At 39.6% G+C, this 19,074-nt stretch overlaps 1 long non-coding RNA gene across 1 annotated transcript in view; it reads left to right on the top strand.

Moving 5' to 3' along the window:
* The first annotated feature begins 11,457 nt into the window (after window positions 1-11,457).
* The window catches only part of LOC148364187 (uncharacterized), a 308,472-nt gene continuing 300,855 nt past the window's right edge, over window positions 11,458-19,074 (top strand). Inside the window, exon 1 of the long non-coding RNA XR_015850731.1 lies at window positions 11,458-13,335. This is a non-coding gene — a long non-coding RNA (uncharacterized LOC148364187). The remainder of the gene's footprint in view (window positions 13,336-19,074) is intronic.

Raw genomic sequence — 19,074 nt, 5'->3', positions numbered from 1 at the left:
CTTCTCCTGTTTTCAGAAAGTCACATCCTCGTTTGGAAAAAGTTCTCTGCGTCAGGATGCGCTGCTCCGACATGTAAGCGGCAGTGTTTGCCTGCAGTCATTTTAGTGATTCATTAAACGCATAATATACAGATAATAGACGCATTACAACTTGCTTTAAAAGCCGCGCCCGATTATCAGAAGAAAGCACGCGATTAGAGCGCTTTTCCTTTTTTTGTTCTTTGTGTTATTTTACGAACGGGACGTAAACGTCACACGCAACGGGAGGACACGCTCAGTTTCTGTAGCGTTTGTTTGATTTTGGGCTACTTTGAAGCCGTAAAAAAAAAACAATCAGGACTCTACTGGGGATAAGCGGTGCAGATAATGGATGGATGGATGGATGGATAGTTGCCCAACACAATAAAGTGGTCCTTTAGTAGTGGTCCTTTAAATGGTTGGGGACGTAGTTTGAGGTGTCCCCTAAAAACTGTGAAAGAAATTTCAGTGTTGTGTTCGATTATCAAAATATGTCACTGGGTATGTTGTCACTATCCCAGGAGTTTTACTTAATCATAAGATTATTAATTTAATAATCACAATATTCATTTAGGTGTCATGAATGCATATAATATGTATTTACATATTTTAGTTAAGTATTTACTTGCTGAATGTAGTCTTTCTAATTAGTATACTTCCCAAGAAATTGACTTATCATACAACCTTGAAGTTTCAGATCTATGCTAATCTCTTCTACAGGGACTTCTTCTTTTTGCCTTGTAATGTGAGTTCTGTATGTCTGTTTGTGCTGCATGGCTCATATTGCAAATATTTCTCACTATAAGAGAGGAGCAGAAACATTTTTGCATGCCTTTTGGTGAGAGAACCTGTCTCCATCAATTGATCCTGAGTGCATTCTGATTTTATCTTTATTTTAAAACTTTGTGATAAATGTCCTCAACTGCATTGCTTTTCTCCAGCTCACTTCTTTCAAAGTCGGAATAGTTGGGCTTGAACTCATTCAGTGCCAAAAATGGATTTCCCCATAATTTACGATTTCCCAACTAATTCAAAAAGTGTGATAAATTATAGAGAATCGAACCTGTGACATCTTGATCCCAAGAGAAGCACTTTACCTCCTGAGCGACAGCATGATCTTCAGCTACAAGATATTTTAATTTTTGTGACAGGTTCTAGCTCTCTCTGGTTGATGATGTTTGTGTTATTGTTTAGTAGACACTCAAAATAAGGAGACAAGACATCAATTTATTTTCAACTGCTCTCCTGCTGAAGGGAGAGAAAAAGTCAAAACCTCGGATGAGAAATTCAAACCTGTTCTTAAAGCCCTCCGCTAAGCCCTTTCTTTTTATTTAATCCTCTAAAAAGGATTGAAATCACAGCACAACAACATGATTGGCCGATAGTGACAATGATGTAAACAGTGCATAATAGTCAAAATATTAAACTGGAATTCTTTGCTATCTCCTTTTTAGGTGTCCAAAGTAAACAGAATAAACTTATCAGTAAAGGTAAATATTTTTTTAAAGTTGCCGGGAGAAAGCGTAAGCATTAAATGTTATCTTTGTTTTTGTCTTCTCGCAGATGAGCCTGCAGAGTGGTGAAGTGCATTCTGGGTAAGAGGAGGGCTGTTCTGGCAAGCCGATGAAATGATAACACTTTGAATGATGTGGTTTGTTGATACATGGTTAAAAAAACATTTTAGAAAACTAAGTTGCTCACATGCCATTGTACTTATCTGAAAAGTCTGCCATGAACGAGCCTTTTGTTTGTGTCTTTATGTCTGAGGATAATCCTTTTGAATTTATGCAGTCAGTATTCAGGGATAATCAATTTTCTAAGACAGCCCTGGTTGGAGTGACCAACAATGTCCTGGCAATGGACTCCGGCGCTTCTTCGCTGTTGCTGCTGCTGGATCTCAGTGTTGCATTTGACACTGACACATGAGGAAATGTGCTACCTACCTTACTGCATTATTCAGCTCCTCTCATTTATGTGAGTCAGCCTTTTCCCACATGATTATGAAGTCCAAACACTGTTCCACCATGACTGATGGTTGTTTGGAAGTGTGCTTAAGGCTGGGTACGAGCAGCTACTGTCCAGATTACGCATTCCCGGCTGATTCCATTCAGTGCAACTCATCAAGCATACCTCTCCGAACCCCGAGGGCCGCGTGTCCTGCCTAGTTTTTGAGGTTTCTCTGCTCCAATAAAAGTGATTCCAAACTCCTGCCATCTTGCCAATAAGCTGATAATTTGTGTCACTTCAGTTGAAGAAGAGAAACCTCACAAATCATGCAGGACATGCGGCCTTAAAAGACCAGAGTGGCCAGGTCTGCATGATCGGAGTAAGGTAATGACAAAAAAATTGGGTTGTAATGCAAAATCAAAGCGGCGCTGCCACGAGCGTCTGCCTTTTCCAGCAGCTGCTCGTGGCCCTGTTGTTTTATTGTCTGCTCCTATCTTCGGTGTTTTTTCTTCCCGTTTTGACAACTACACTATGGATTACTTCTATCCTATGGACATGGGTTTTAACGCACAAGAAATGCGTTTATTCAAGGAATTCCAACTCCTTGCCCTGAAGATTTCTTGTACCGGCGTGATGAAGGGGCCTATGGTGGAGGAAAGCCAGAGCTAGCGAAGCGGCTAGCGGCGTTATAAGTCTTCGGTACCATCCGTAATCATGGTAAATGCGAACTCACGACCAAATAAGATCATCGAGTGCTGGTGGAAAACATCGAAGCGCACAGGGAAAGCAGTTGCTGTGTTTTGCGGAAACGTAGCTCACGTTTAGCATTCCGGACGCTAACGTGTAGCCACCCGGAGCTACCCGGAGCAATCCGGCTTCAACGCCGCTAAACAGAGACACGAAAACCGGGGAGAATCGGAGAGGAGGCGGACTTGCTAACACGAGGTGGTGTATCCCTGGATTTTCACAAAGAAAAGTTTTCCATCTGCCGCAGGGATGTCGAAATTTTGGACTGGCGTGACGTCATCCACTTCGCTACAAGCACCCCATCATGTTCATCTGTTAATAAACAACAGGGTAGACTGCTGGAAGTGTGAATTTCCCTACGGGGATGAATAAAGTATCTATCTATCTATCTATCTAAAATGTGGGCTCATTGGGTAATGCGAGATACTTCAACATACATGGTACAAATAAACAATACTCAATCAGCTATACTTATGAATAAATATGTTTTATTTATATTTTGATAGTTCGTAGATCATTTTGACACGGCCATTTATAAACAGCTCACATGCGGAAAAGTGTGGGTACCCCTGGTTCAGATCTTACCTCTCAGACAGGACACACGGTATAAGATACATGACTGGCCAAGCATGTCTACAGATCTAAATCCAACAGAACATCTTTAGGGGATCCTCAAGCAGAAGGTGAAGGAGCACAAGGTCTTGAATATCCTCCAGCTCTGTTATGGAGGAGTGGAGGAGCATTCCAGTGGCAATTTCTAAGGCTCCTGTGAAATCCATGGCCAGGAAGATTAAGGTGGTTCTGCAAAATCACGGTGGTCACACAAAATATTGAACTTCAGTAACTTTTACTTCTGGGTGTACTAATTTTTGTTACCAGGGTTCGACTTTTCATTGTGTCAAAGCAATGTTTCTTCAGTGTTGTTCAATTAAACATTAGAAGAAGAATTTACCTTTATTGTCATTCTTTGTAACAATGCACACAGAACGAAATGTCGATACACCTGACCCGTACAGTTAAACTGTAGCGAGCCGATGCAGCCGCAGCCAAACAGGGCGCTGGCATTTTAGTCATTAGGTGACCAAACCCCCCAATTCCAACCCTTAATGCTGAGCGCCAAGCAGGGAGGCAATGAGTACCAATGTTGTAAGTCTTAGGTATGACTCGGCCGAGGCTTGAACCAGCGACCTCTCAGTCTCAGAGCGGGCGCCCTACCATCTAGGCTACCAAGCTGATAAGAAAATGAAATGATCTGCATTTATATAGCGCTTTTCAAGTCAATGACTTCCCAAAGCGCTTTATAATGTGCTCCACATTTCCCAATAGCGGCCTTGCAGCCATGTAAGGCGCTAACCTGCTTATTGGGGGTATTAGGGGTTCAGTGTCCTACCCAAGGACACATCGACATGTAGCACGGACGAGCCGGGATTCTAACTGGTATCCCTTGATCCCAAGACGAGCACTCTACCTCCTGAGCTACTGCCGCCCCAATTATTATTAAATCACTGCAGAAATGAGGGGTGTATTCACTTTTGACAGACTGCAAGGTGATATGACCTCAGAGCCTGTGGCATTTGGCAGGGCTCAGTACTTGGTCCCCTTCTTTTTAGTATTTATATTCTTTCAATAGGGGATATCATTCTACCTGACTTGATTTCAAACACTCGTTTATTGATTCAATGTAGTTTAGAAGGATTTTCCTTTTATACTAGCTTTATTTAAAACATTTACAAATTTAATAGCGATATTGACTCAGTGATATACTGTACCATCAATTATTCTTTCTCGTCCGTGCCACATGCACAATGGGAAAGTAATACACGTTTTATCAAGCCTATTTTGATGAGCAGTGCTGCTGCTGAGACGTCATGCTAATTAATTTCACTCCAGATGAGTGTTCCTTCAACGTTCCAATTTTCTTTCGAACACGACGTGGTGTCAAAACAACTCACGGGTGCATCACTATTCAATTGAAGCCCGACAACGCATTTGATATGGCCAGGAGTTGATAGGCTTGCTTAAAAGCCAAGAGCAGACCATTTGTTTTAGAAGGGCTTGTTTGGAAAATTGCTTGTGAGAGAGGCAAGAGGTTTTATATATGTATTTAAGAGCATTCTTACAGTGATTTACAATGTTATGCAAAGTAATATTTAACATGTTTTTATTTAATCATTAATGAGTTTGTTCTGTTTTGATATTGGACACCTGCTCAATGTTGTTCGTTGTTTTAACAATTACCCGCACATAAAAGTCTCAGATTTTTCAAATTGTGCGGCGTGCCTTATCAAGCATTGCGCACTGTGTGTGATGGAAAGAGGCGGACAACATGAGACTTTGTGGGAGGTGTGGGCGAATATATAAGGCTAGATACACAGTGCAGAGCTTAATGCTCAATTCAGATATTTGGGTGAAATATGAAATTTTGTGAAATCGTTCACATTTCCAACAAAATGTGACTTGTATGCGATCTCCTGTGACTTCTGTGTGAACGTGACAAGTGTCCCGCTCGGACAGAAGAGGACGTGACGTCACACGTAATGTGCTATTGTTTGCGGAGGTACTCAGGGATGCTAACGCAGTAGCGCATCTAGCAATTTGAAAGTAATGGTACTACAGAAGGCTTAACAGAGTTGCCCCCCCAAACATTAATTAACCGTTGGACTTTTGTCAAAAAATACGTGTCTGTACGATGTCAACAGTCACTAGAATACGTCATGCCACATATGATTGGAATGCTTATACTCTTAGAATTCAAGATGTGATAACCATTTCAAAATATACTCATCAGAGAAACATCATGATCAGTTTGAAACTAAATACCTGAAAACTTAAAAGCTGGCGTAACTCATTTAAGACATTGTCTTGCAGCCATCAAATTCAATGAAAGTACGTAACCATGGACTCGTTACATTCAGGACCGGCCAGTGTATCCAGTCGTGTAAAATATTTACTCCAAAACACACGATAATGCAGATAGATAAAAAATATCCACCTAAAAGCATGTCTGCTTCGTTCAATGTTTTTTTTGTAATTTGTTCTTTTCGTTCCAAAATTCCCCTTTAAGAATACACAGACTCAACAGAAGACTTACGGTATACTCGTTAGCCCCTAATTGACACTACTCTTGGCCAATAGCAGGCTTTTTCCATGGTCCACATCCAGCATTAGCATTTACAGGCATGTTTGATGGAAGGAAATCGCTTCCTGTAGTTCTGAATATCTTCAGCCAGTAGTAACAAAATCGAATGATGATTGACATATTGGTTAGCCAATAAAAATCCAAACATAACTCTATGCAATTTTCCGAGTGAGTTTTACAATCAGGGCCGAAAATAAAGTGCGCAAGGTAATCTGTGTGTCACAGACCAGAACGGATACAGGACTCAATTACATGCGTTTCTCAGGTTTTATTGAAAGAGAGTGAGATTTAGGCTTGCTTGATTGCTTGATCCAAGGACTGGCGAAGAGCGGAATCGAGCAAGCCGGGGGTGACACTTCCGTGTCGGAAGAAGGCAGGCGGGAATGGCACGTCGTTAGACCAGGGCTGGAGATCAGAGGCGATGTCGAGTTTGTAAAAGTGATCGTAGGCAGGCGGCAGGCAGAACAGGCGTAGTCAGGTTCAGAAATGGGTCGAAAACAGGGAACAGGCAGAAAACAGGTTTAACAGGGACGGAGTCGGATGGAAACGCTCACTGAGTGTAAACACAACAGCTCGCAATGATCTGACAAAGTTTGAACTGGAGACAGGGGCTTAAGAAGGGTGTGGCCACCAATCAGCTTGTCCGGGCTGTTGGCGCCAATCAAGCTGCCACAGGTGTTCCAAATAGGACAATCATGACACTGTGATTCATTGTATGCACCATTATTACACGCAAGTGTGCACAATCATTGATTTGACTTCTGGAAAGAGGTGTCAAACATTTACAACTCTTTCACATTTAAAAAAATGGCCAAAGTAAAATACATATTTGCAAAGGTTTTAGTGTTTTTAATTGCTCGTCTCTAAATGGCCACTTTTGAAAATGACTAAATTCAACCTTGGAAAAATGTGTAAAATACAATGTCTTTCAGAATGTGATCAAATTTGAAAAGGTACCAGGTAAGGCTTCAAGCTGTTGTCTTGCCTGTTTTCCAGCTAAGATGCCCATGCTACACTCAGTTGTCGGTATTTAATTGAAAAACAAATTCAGGTGAGGCTAAACCCCCCCATTTCTGTGTGGTCCAACTCTGATTACTCAATGTTATTAGCATTGCAGTGGTTATCTCAGTTTGGGACAGAATTTCAGAGTCTTACCTTTTTAAAAAGCTGTCTTTTTTTCCAGTTCAAGAACAGCATTAATTTTACTTTGGGTACATCTTGGATTGGGATTTTAGGCAAATATTACAGGAACGTTAAGGGGTTATATCCAAAACCTTACTTTCCCTCCATTGAATGCTTTCCGTGTTGATTTCCACACTACGTGGAAAAACATGGAAACCGTGAAACAATTGAAGATTAATGAATCAAGGGTTCACAAGTGGGGTTAGCTGAAAAAACACAACCACACCCAACCTCAGTTTTGTATTTCCTGTATTCTTTAACACGCACACTTGTTTACTTGTCTGTGTTGTTGTAAGGCAAAGGGGACCTGGGCCGTATTGGGCAGTGCACCCTGTGTAATTTGTTAAAAGTTGAAATAGAACTAGTAACTTTTAACACGGTGCGCCCCATGGTTGTGAAAACTGCGCACATCATTGTCGCTATTAGCCAATTTTGTTGCTGTTCTTTGACTCCACACCCTTTAGGGTGGACCTACTTTTAAAACATAGGGTATTTAAATAAAAGACAGGGCCCAGGGAAGGCCCGTTAGAACAGGTTGGATTTTCTTATCTGAACGTTAAAAATCCATTCATGTCTTCTCTTCTTATTTTGAATGTCTAATAAACTTTACACTTACCATACATGTATGTAGTTCAACTTGGAATTGATCCACCTTTTAAAGTAATGTCTAGCACAGCTTTCGTTCAATATTGTAGAGCAACATTTTTCCTTATGTTAGAGTTCTTTTCCAACAGCGTTAACCCAAACTTGCTTAAAAATAGCAAATGAAAACCAAGCACTCAGTATCACTAACATCTTTAGTTTCATATGATATAAAAACGATCAATGATTTGAAAAAACTAAAGGTCATTACTTGACAAAAAGGCTAGCAATGCAAATAGATTCGCAAGATATCATCTATCATTTTTTATATGCAATTGATCTGAATACTGGCCTATAGAAGCTCCTCCACCCACTCCCACATAACTGTTTGGCATGGAAAAGCAACAAGATGGCGCTTAAACAACAATTGCATAGTTTGTAGTTGTAGCCTGACCACAAAAACATTCAAGAGGGAGAATTTCAGCAAATGACAGAATAGACATACTCTCACCAATATACGTCAAAAAACAATACAGATATTTGCAGTCATTGAGGCAGGTGAGTCAGGTGAGACTCTGCCTCACCTGTCATCGTGAAATATAAAATTAAAAAAATATATATTTTTATTGTATTCAATGTTAAAGAGCTTTCTCGTTTAATTTTATAATTTTCGGATTTTCTTTTTCAAAATCGACGAATTTTCACATACATTTATGCATACTATTAATACAACTTTCAACTTTATTGTCAAATGTGGTATGTGCACAACATACAGCATGGATGAATTTGATCTTCTTTCTTGCGTACAAACATGCAATATAAAAGACCTAATACAAATAACATATCATAACAAAGTATAAAAAAGAAAGAGTATACATATAAAATAGAAAGATATCTAAGGTTTAGAATAAAAAATGTACAAAGTATAGCTAAGGTCTAAATAGAACAGTTTTAGTTTTCGATTTGGCAAAAGGCAGAGTGGTGTGTAGGGGTAAGGCAGGGAAGGAGTTCACAGTCCTGACAGCCCGATGTAAGAAGCTGTCCTTGAGCCTGCTGTTTCTGGCTCTGAAACTCTTCAGTATTTTCCCTGACTGCAGCAGGCGGAAGAGGACGCTAATACTGTGCTGAGTTTATGCTGATGCCGAGTGAGGCACACAATTCTCTTGCCTCATGGCAGAGGGCAATAGTGAGACCAAGGATTCTTCTTCGGCGCACACTTCAGCCCCAAACAATAGAATTAGTGATCGTATTAGTGTTGTGGCAAATCCTCAAAAGCATTTGCACTTGCATATATAGAAATAGATTTGCATACATGTCTACATTAACTTACAATACATTACTTGCTTGTGGGAAAAGGTCAGGGTGACCTCGGTTGAAGATACCGTTACCAGACGATTAGAGTTTACCTTGAAGATACCGTTGCCAGACGGCGTGCAAGGAACGGTCACGTACTCATACGGCGTACACGGGACTGGTCACGTACTCATACGTGATACAGGACCGCCTTTTGGGGTGTACTCAATCGAAGCCTAATCGTCACTACCAGCTTTAAATACATTGTCATGTTCCTAGCTCTGTGAGATCTTTATTGACGCATCAATAAAGTGACAATCTCCCTCCGTAACGAGACTGGCTCCTGTCTATTTCTTTTATCCACTTATGAGAAGACTTTCTCTCGATTATCGGACCTCCAATTTCTACAACATTTGGCGCCCAACGTGGATTGGCACTAATTAAATAAAAAAAGAAAAGGGAAAAGACTTCTCAGTGGGACGGTCTCGAATGAGCGGTTGAGGTAAGGAAGATTTTTTTTATTCTCTCCTTGTTTCAATTTGCTTGTCGAGATTCGTGGGTGGACAGGAGCCTGTGACGTCGGAGCTAAATTATGAAAATTCGTGCACGTGGGATTTTCCGTCTGTAGTCAGGCCAAAGTTCGGACGGATGAGATATATAGACTGAGTTGAGATTTTTATGTCCGACGGGAGTTCTGAGCTCAAAGAATCCTGTCTGTTTTGGGACATGGGCTGCCTGAAAACCTGGATAAAATGGTGCAGCGGCGTCGGTATTTGTTTATTTATGATTGTCTTGAGATCTGTGTAAAGCTGTGATAAGACGTCGTCATTTGCTAGTGGCAGTTCAAAATAGACGATTTATATATTGTTAATACGGGAAATATTTATTTGTTTCCCTAGTGGATTTATGATTTGGGAGTCGGACATGTAACCTTGACTTAATAAAAAGTGTGGTGCGTGGGAGATCGCCATTTTCTAAAATCTGATTTTATTAGACCGACGTTAAAAAATGAGCAGTAATCGATGTTTTATTATTAAAATACTTTCGCATAGAACAGGCGATACAAAGAATGTGTGGGAATTGATGACATGTTTTAAGTGTGGGAGATGTCTCATTCGGGAATGTTGGTGTGTGCCAGCTAGCGAGAATTGTGCGTGTGTCTTTCTGTCTGTGGATGTGTGTTCTCCCCCGCCCGGCTAGCTCAGTCGGTAGAGCATGAGACTCTTAATCTCAGGGTCGTGGGCTTCGCTGAGTGATTTTTATTTCAATGGCAGATAACATCGCTTGCTTACGCGGGTGATTTATAGTTAACTGTTTAAGGGCGAGGACGACGCTGTGCGGAGGAGAACCTTTGTGTTTTTGTCTTTTTTGTTTTTGTTTTGTTTGGCGTTGGGTGTGGAGTTATGGATGCATGGATGAATGATGGAGTGACTGCTTCTTGGTTTTTGTGGGTTATTAGCGCAAACCGTTGGTTCTTTTTGTCTTTTTTGTTTTTTGTTTTTTGTTGTTTACCCCCCTCCTTACCCCCACCACTCTGTCTATCTCCGTGTGAGTTGAGCTCGACCGTGTGTATTGTTTTCCCTTTACTTTATGTAACGTTATGTTAAGTGGTGTCATAAAAATAAAAAAAATGGAGGGATTACTTAATTCGTCAAGTCAAGTGCTCCGTTTGCGTGTGGCCTTTTGGTTTGTGAGATCTTGTTCCGATAAACGTAATAAGTATAGTTTGGGTAAATTGAGGACAATTTGGCAAGCTTTTTCAAAATACAATGAAGAGCAGATTACTTGATCTTGAGGAAGACCATGAAAAATTTAAGAATTTAATTGCTAAGGTGATGTCTTCATTCATTCATTCAGTCATTTAACCTAGACTAAACATCCGAGTTTGTAAACATGACCGATTTAACAGGATTTGGAAGTCAGACGATCGTTGAAAGGGCCGAAGATGGACAGAAAAACGAGCAAAGAACAAACAAAGACGTTCACTAATCCATTGTCTGGCCGCTTGTCTACAGAAGGGTCGTGGGGACACTGGAGCACGTCCAGGCTGTCCTCAAACAGTGCTGATTGCAGCCAGTTACGAGGAGAAAGAGGTAGACAGCTGAGCACCAAGGTCAGTCTGGTACTGATAAGCTCACGAAAACATTCCGGCGGCAGACTGCGAGTGAACGTCACAATGGACTGAGCCAGACGGCCAAGGCCGTCGACAGGGCGGTGATAACTAACAACACAAATCTGCTTTGAATCACGCTAGAATCTTGTTGATTGACGTAGTGTTTACAAATCTGAGGAATATTGATACGTTTGGATTGTGAATTATTTTATTTTTAACACAGAAATACTGCTAAAATTGTATTTTGAATCTGCTTTCCAGGAAATCGGTGATTGTGTCTCCAGAGGAAAGGAGAATAGGTAACAGGGAAATACCTTTGACTTTATATCAGATAAATTTGTTTGTTCTAAAGGTTGTGAAGGGCATCTTACAAAAACTACACATTAAACAATGGTTCCATGGGTGAATTAGGTACAACCCACTACAGTACTTTCATTTATAGATAGACTCTTCTGCCATAACAAAGACATTAGAGGTATGTTCTAATGAGTTACTTTTCATTTGGTCATGATACAATTATTTGTTCATGAAATTTGAACTCTTCAACATGATTTATGTGTTAACTTAGTAATCGCATGAGTTAGATATTATGATATTCTCAGTGATAGTTTTTAAAAGCAAAGGTAATCCAATGTTTTTTAATGTGACTGATTTTGAGTTGACTTAAACTGTAATTTTCTAGGGGATAGTTCGAACTACATTGAAAATTGATGTTGTTGTTTTGTCTATTTCTTTGTCATCTGAATGCATTGAAAGTACTTTAAAAACACGGAAAACCCATGAGCTTCGGGGGGGGACTTCGCCCCACTAGTCCCCCCACCGGGGCACTGCCCTGGACCCAGTTGGGGGCCCGCGCCCCCCAGTCCCCCACCTAATTTTCAGGTAATTTCACTTTGGTCGAATCATATCCCTGTAACAGGCAGACCGGCACCGCATCTGGGCCACTTGAGCAACTACAAAACACTACAAACTGAACTGAGAGACTGAATGTGACAATTGACGGCTGTCATCTACTAGCTGGTTAAGAGACAGGAGTCCAAGGTCGAACAACCATTTGAAAAGACGTCCCAGGGGATCTCGTGTACATCAAGGTCGACGAAAGAGGAACCATCCGAGGCGTGAGGGACCGTACACCGTCGTGTGGGCAACGCTGGCCGCAGTCCAGGTCGAGGGCTCACGCTGCCACCCAGGGGTCATCATTAATTGATTTTTGGAAGAAAAATAATATTTAAGTGCGAAAAAATTAAAATTAATTTTTTTTGCGGCAAGGCCAATTGATGGGTATTTATTGGATTTCTAGCCATTAATTGGTAATTTAATGGTATACTAGCCGTGTCAATATGGTCGAACAAACTGGTCCTTTAATCTTTACTTTTAGTACAAGAAATATCTTCTGAGTTATTGGTGATCACATCAGCTACCGTCATGTTGGGGCTTGTTTTATAATAATTTGTCGATTCCTCCTAAATTAATATGCGAATTGTCGGAACACTAACTGAGGTTAGATGAACAGTGAATGATAGAACATTCACGCCAACATTATCATGCGCAGTAAGACACCTTAGTAATAAGAGGTTTTGCTATTTATTACACATTCATTTATGAACAAAATGTGTACAACATAGAAACATCGGATATAGTGAAAATGTTAGAGATTTTCATTAGATGAAACGATGTGGGAAACAAATTCGCTGTCCCAGAAGCGGTTGTTAGAAAACAAAAAAAGTTGGGCTTCTAGGCAATTTGTTGACAAGGTTGAATTTCATTTCTCATAAAAAGCTGGGCCTTATAATGGGGGAAACACGGTAGCTTACGCGTATACATGCACTGTCCCGATTGTGCGTGTATGTGCCCTTGACCGCATACGAAATGCTCGCGCGGCGAGAGAATTTGCACGTTTGTTGACGCAATCGACTAACAAAAAACCCGAATAATTTCGCAATTAATGGGTCGCAAACTCGCAATAGTTGCTAATTATTTAAATTTTGCAATAAATGGATTTATGAATTTAAGCAACCATTCCATTAATTTTTCGCAATTAATGGCATTAATTTTTCACCAATCATTTATTGCTGACCCCTGCTGCCACCGTCAACGAGACCAAGCAAGATCAACAGGACAGTGACGTTCAAATTAGGAAAACAAGATGTGGATAACAAAGCTGTGTGTGATAATAAATTGTCTGATATGATTGTTACTAGGAGCAGAGCTCGAGAAATCGCAGCGGCGAATGGAAATTGCGGTTCCGAAAGTGCAACCGGAGATCCGAAAAGCGACGCTGACGACCATGACGCATCCTAGAGACAGCGACCCGGTTAAGTGTGACACTACTGTATAACATGCCAAAACGGTTGGTGATTTGGAAAGTACAAGTACACTTCACCTCATGAAGGGCTCACTGGCCCTGAGGTAGATAAGCTCTAAAGTACCAAAATCAAAAACATTACAGGAAAAAAGAAAAATGTGAGATGTGACGAAAATGTGTAAAATATAATTTTTAGAATATGGTTTCATAAGAGACATGCACTCGAAATTTTTTAAAGGGACAGTGTGTATAAATTGACCGCAAGAAGTCTTTGCACTGTGGAGTGCAACCAAAATAAAAGTGCTTAACAGGATAATAAAGGGGGGTCACAGCACCCACATAAGCACTATTTTTCACTGCCTCTAGGTGATGCTCATGTTATGTTATGGAAAACTCCAGTAACTCCAGTTTACAATCGCGTAGTCACACCAGCAATCCCTGTTTTGGATATAAATTGCTAAATACTTTATAAAAAAGCTAATTAAACGATTTAGGTTCACTATCAAGACATTTCTAATAAAAACTCGCAGGAAAAAACCTTAACCGACAACGAAAGTTTTATCCAGAAGCTGTAGCAAAGAAACTCAAAAGTTTTGATTAGGTAAGTGTTAAGGACTATAAACAGGACATGCGCATTTTGCTCCATTGCACAGCGCCCGTGCTAAAAGTAAATACGTAAATATCTTCAGTTGTAGGGATTTTTAACATTTTCATTTTGGGACAAAATGACAGACAAAATGACCCTTAGCACTCATAAGTGACGGCAGGAGTCAGTCGAATTTTAAGTCACTCAACACTCAAAACGTTACACGGTAAAAATTAAAATCGCTGAAGGAAAGTACCGTAGAAATACTACGACAGTAATACGGTAATAGAGAAATGCCCCTAGAAGTATACTAAACAGTATCACAAAACTAACGATTCAATATAGTACTTTAAAACAAAGACATAGTACACTACATCAATTAAAAATGAGTAACTACAGAACTAAATACCGAGTTAAGTGCAAGAAAAGCATTTATGAGAGGGCTCTCTTCAATAAATTGAGGAAAAAGCCGTTTTGTCCAATGAAAATTCACTAAAACAGGGGTGTCAAACTCGTTTTAACTCAGGGGCCACACTAAAGAACAAACATTCTCACGGAGGCCGGACTAGTACATTAGGGACGAAAGAGAGAGAGAGAAGGAGAAAGAGAAAGACAGAAATCCATGGAAAAATAGGAAGAGTAAAAGAGAATAAAGTAAAAAGACTGAGTGGAAAAGAGAGACGAGGGGAGTGGAAGAGAGATAATGGTTGAGAGAAAAAGGGACGAAAGAGAGAGAGAGAGAATGTACAAATACAGCGTTTGTGAGAGCCACATCAAGTTGACATATTTCAGCCTACAGCTTGTTTTTCTCTTGCGCTTCACTAAGTGTTGTCGCGGGCCGGATTCAATCCCCCCTGGTGCTGATAACGCCAAGGTCGCGGATTCAATCCCTTAGCGGGCCGCCTGTTTGCACTAAAACATCTCAGTACGTAAGCACGATAAAACTTAACGAGACTCTAAGTGCCCCTGAATTCCACAAAAAGTTAACCTAGTATATTGTTTTGCTTTAATTCTGAAAGAAAAGGAAAAGGAAACACTAAGACAAACGTACAACATAAGTTATTTAAATAAGGATAATTTGCTGAAAATTGGGTATGAAAAAACTTGCGACGAAAGTATGAAAAACAACACATTATGTGGTGTTTTTGGAGTTCCTCAGGGTATTGGAAGGCACTACATATATGCGCATCATTTATGATAAGGAGGAATATAACTTTACGGACATAGTTACAAAACGGGTTCACACATTGTAACTGACAATTAAATTTGGCATGACACTCCATCTTCAAAGTTAGGTAAAGGAACGGAAAAGATAAGGTTATAGTTATAATTAATACAATATGTACACAAGAATGTGCATTTAAAATGTTACATACAGTTGAGGTCTGTGTAAATATGCATTTGGTGAAAAATAGTCATTGTAGTCCCAAAAAAGTTGTCAGCATTGTGCAAAACATACAACAGTATTTTTGCTTTAGAATAAGAAGATACGTACCACGCAATACATAAAATTTTATTATAGAAAAAGATGCTGAGCACAGGGGTGAACGGATTAATCAGATAGATAGATAGATACTTTATTCATCCCCTGAGGGAAATTCACATTTCCAGCAGCATCCCTGAGCCGGGAACAGTAAAATAATAAAGCCAAAAGAATACAATATACAAATACCCAGTGTGATGTGCAAATGCCCACTTTAGCATGTTATATAGAGTTACTAAACAGTGCTACACAGAACACATAATGCAATAAGATTCGGTAATGTCCAATGTAGGTGGTGTTGTTTAATGTGGGCCTTGACTCTGCTGGGTGGAGTTAGAAAGTAATCCAAGTGTTGCAAGGCACTGATGAAGTAAGCAAAATAAATAAACAAATAAATAAATCACAAAGGTAGCGAAAATAACACGGAAGCTGCTGGAGCGGCTGCCATTCGTGACGGCGCCGGAAGTAACATTATCAGATACATTTTTCCACAATTGGGTCTGAATTAAACCTCTAGGGTTTAATCCAGCCATTCATGTGCAGTAAACCAAAATAGAACAAGAGATGAGATGGCAAAAGGTTACAATAATTTAAATCCTACTGCAGAAATTTTATGAAATTACTAGAAAACGGAATATAGAGCTTGAAAAATAGGACATAGTATATGGTACGGCTATAATTCTAAAAAGACCAACTACAGAAATTCTGCAAGAATACTGCTACAAAACTACAACAGCATTAATACTAACAAACGCTAATATTTCAGTTTGATGTGCAAAGCTTACACAAAGTAAATAAACAGGAATTAAATATAATGAAATACAACATCATAATTGTAAATGAGAAACACTGGATGTGTCCCTAGGCCGTGACGACAAAAGTTTGCCCACCATTGACTTAAAACAATTGTTTTTGGGACGATAGACTGGTGGTTAATTGCGCTTTTAATGACTGATTTTTTTTTAGGTTCTTTTAAGAAGCAGAATGTTGGAAAAATTTTAAGCTTTTAAGCTGATTGTAGGCGATGATGAAATAGGTTGGTAAATTCTCTATAGAGCGTGACGTCTCGTTTGGTTTCATGTTATAGTCGTCATAGTTCCATTCCACTCCTTGTAGTTATTAGTATCGATACGACGACACACACACACACACACACACACACACACACACTGCTGTCGTCTTAATAAAACTGAATCGACTCTGCACGGCACGACACAGTAGCCACGATCACACTCTCAGTCCACTCTTGGCGCCCATTCTCAGTCATCCCTCTCCTCAAAGCGCCCTAAACCTTGCTTCCTTGATTGGGTAGAAGGACGTGTATGAATAGTGCAATTCGCGATAGAAGACAAGTTTGAATTACTGAAATTCCGGGTATCATGGGATGAGTCAGACGAAAGATAAACGTGCAACCAGTCGGAGTGCCGACGGCCTACCAGAAACCAAATATGTTAACGACAGTACAGACTAAAGTTAATAATAATACTAAATAATAATAATGGGCTAAACCTTAATGTGACGATACAGGCAAGAAAGGTTCCGACACACCAAAAGTCCAGAAAAACCTAAGCCCACGGCGACAGCACTAAAGAGTGAGGTTACAACGCCGACAGCCTAAAATGAGTGCACGGCCAGTACGTAAAATTCGGGAAATTGTGTAGAAGAGGAAAACCGTAACCCTAACTCGGTAGTTGTGTAGGCGCATGGTCTCAATGTGCACTGACTTAATTTGACTAAGTAACTTAATTTTTGTGGGCCATTTGTCTTGTCATATGTTTTATGTTTGTTCAGTGTGTAAATGTTTGTATCCTTTCCTGTATTCTCTTTTTTCTTTGTCTTATATGTTTGTTTGTACTAGCGTTTAAGCGGCCCACGTAACTGAAAAGAAAAAATAGAAAAATACGAAGGAAAATTGCCGCGGACGACAGCGCGTGCGTTTTTAACAAAGTAAAAGGATGCGAATTTAGGTGCACAATGCAACGACAGAAACGTTTTGTTATCAACAGTAAGACCGTTTAAAAATATTGTTTTTGGGTGGAACCTAGAGCACATCGCGTCAGGAATCGAAAATGTTCGTTTTTTGGGAAATCAGTGTTTGACGCTAAGGGTGTACTACATAACGCATAGGGGCCTAAGGGGTTCCAATAAATATTTTTTACGGTCCAAATTTTTTCTGTTTTTTCAATTGGAAAACGATAAATTTAGGAGTGGTAAGTTTGGAAAAATTATGTTGAGTTATTTCAGATTCATAGAGGTAATGCCAGAACCACACCATAGAAAGGTGGAATAGTGACAGAAAATGAATAAAAATGTTTCGTTTTCAGTTAAAAATTGGAAAATAAAGGAATGTGAAGATGAGGAAAAATCCAATTGAGTGAATTAAATGGAGTAATTTGAGAATGTAAAGCATTGTTGTACGAGAATAGTGGAAAAGCGTGAGTAAATACTTTTTTTCATTGAATATGGAGGAAATATTCATTGAATGGAATACAAATGAGTAAGATGAATCGTTGTAGATCAATGCACGTCGTTTTCAAATGAAGTAGGTGAAGCTAGAATATAGATTTAATTGGTTTGGGAAAAATAAATAAATAGATTGAAAGATTAAGTGAGATGGTTATATGTCAATTACCCATTACACTAGTGGGCTAAAAAGCATGTGTTAGAGGGCGTAGGAGAAGGTAAAGTTATGTAGAAAATGGATAGTTGGCAAAGCAAGTAAGGAAGTTACAAATACAGAAAGATAAGAGTTAGCAAAGGAAGAAGTAAAAAGGCGAAAAGAAAGTAGGCGTTGAGGATAAGAGAAGAGAGGGATATACAAGTGGTAAAGGAAGAAGTGAAAAGGGGAAAAAGCAATTAAATGAAATATCTTTGTTGACAATTGGCCGGAGTAAAGAAAACATATGTATGTGGACGGGTATGGCTAAATAACATCGGACAACCGAGAGTAGTTCCAGAGTAATTTATAGCTAGCAATGAAATTAGGTCTGGATTAGGATCGGTGTTTATCTGGATAACTCAGAATAAGAACGCAAAATGGATTAACTACATTTATTACGACCAACAACGTTTATTAATTACATTAACGAGGCCTTTAGTGCAGTAGGAGAGCAATTACATGAGACGTCTAGGATGGCCTGGCAGAATCATCAGGCCTTCGATTTTCTTTTAGCCAGTATAGGTGTGTCATATGATAAAGGAGGAAGGCTGTACGTATATACCTTTAAATTCATCCGAAGCAGGAAGCTTCACAAAAGCACTGACTGTTATGTCAGTGAGTTGAGCGATGAAGTGACAGTAAATACTGAAAAGGACAGTATCTCTTGATTGGTACTGGGGTAGTATGTTAGCAAAGGGGGAAATTTTCGTACTAACTATTGTAATAATTATGTATTTGTTGTGTTTCTGTGCCATACCTATTCTTAAAGGGTAATTCTTAAGACTTTTGGAGAACAAATGACAGTAGTGGCTAATACTAGGGTGGCAAGAAGCTCAATGAGCACAGTTAGTGATTAAATATCCAAGCCTATTCCTTAGTGAGGGAGAACAGATGACTCAACTGAATTCAGAACCTTGAATTTTATTTGGCAACGTTAATAGTCAGTCTACATTACATTAAATAATGGAGCATCTGCGGAAAGAGACACATATGATGATCTGAACTGAATACGATATCAAT

The sequence above is a fragment of the Urocampus carinirostris genome, chromosome 6 (genome assembly GCF_059441175.1).
Source record: "Urocampus carinirostris isolate Australia breed hairy pipefish chromosome 6, RoL_Ucar_1.0, whole genome shotgun sequence".
In the NCBI taxonomy this organism is placed as follows: Eukaryota; Metazoa; Chordata; class Actinopteri; order Syngnathiformes; family Syngnathidae; genus Urocampus; species Urocampus carinirostris.
This window is presented reverse-complemented; position numbering and strand designations above follow the sequence as displayed.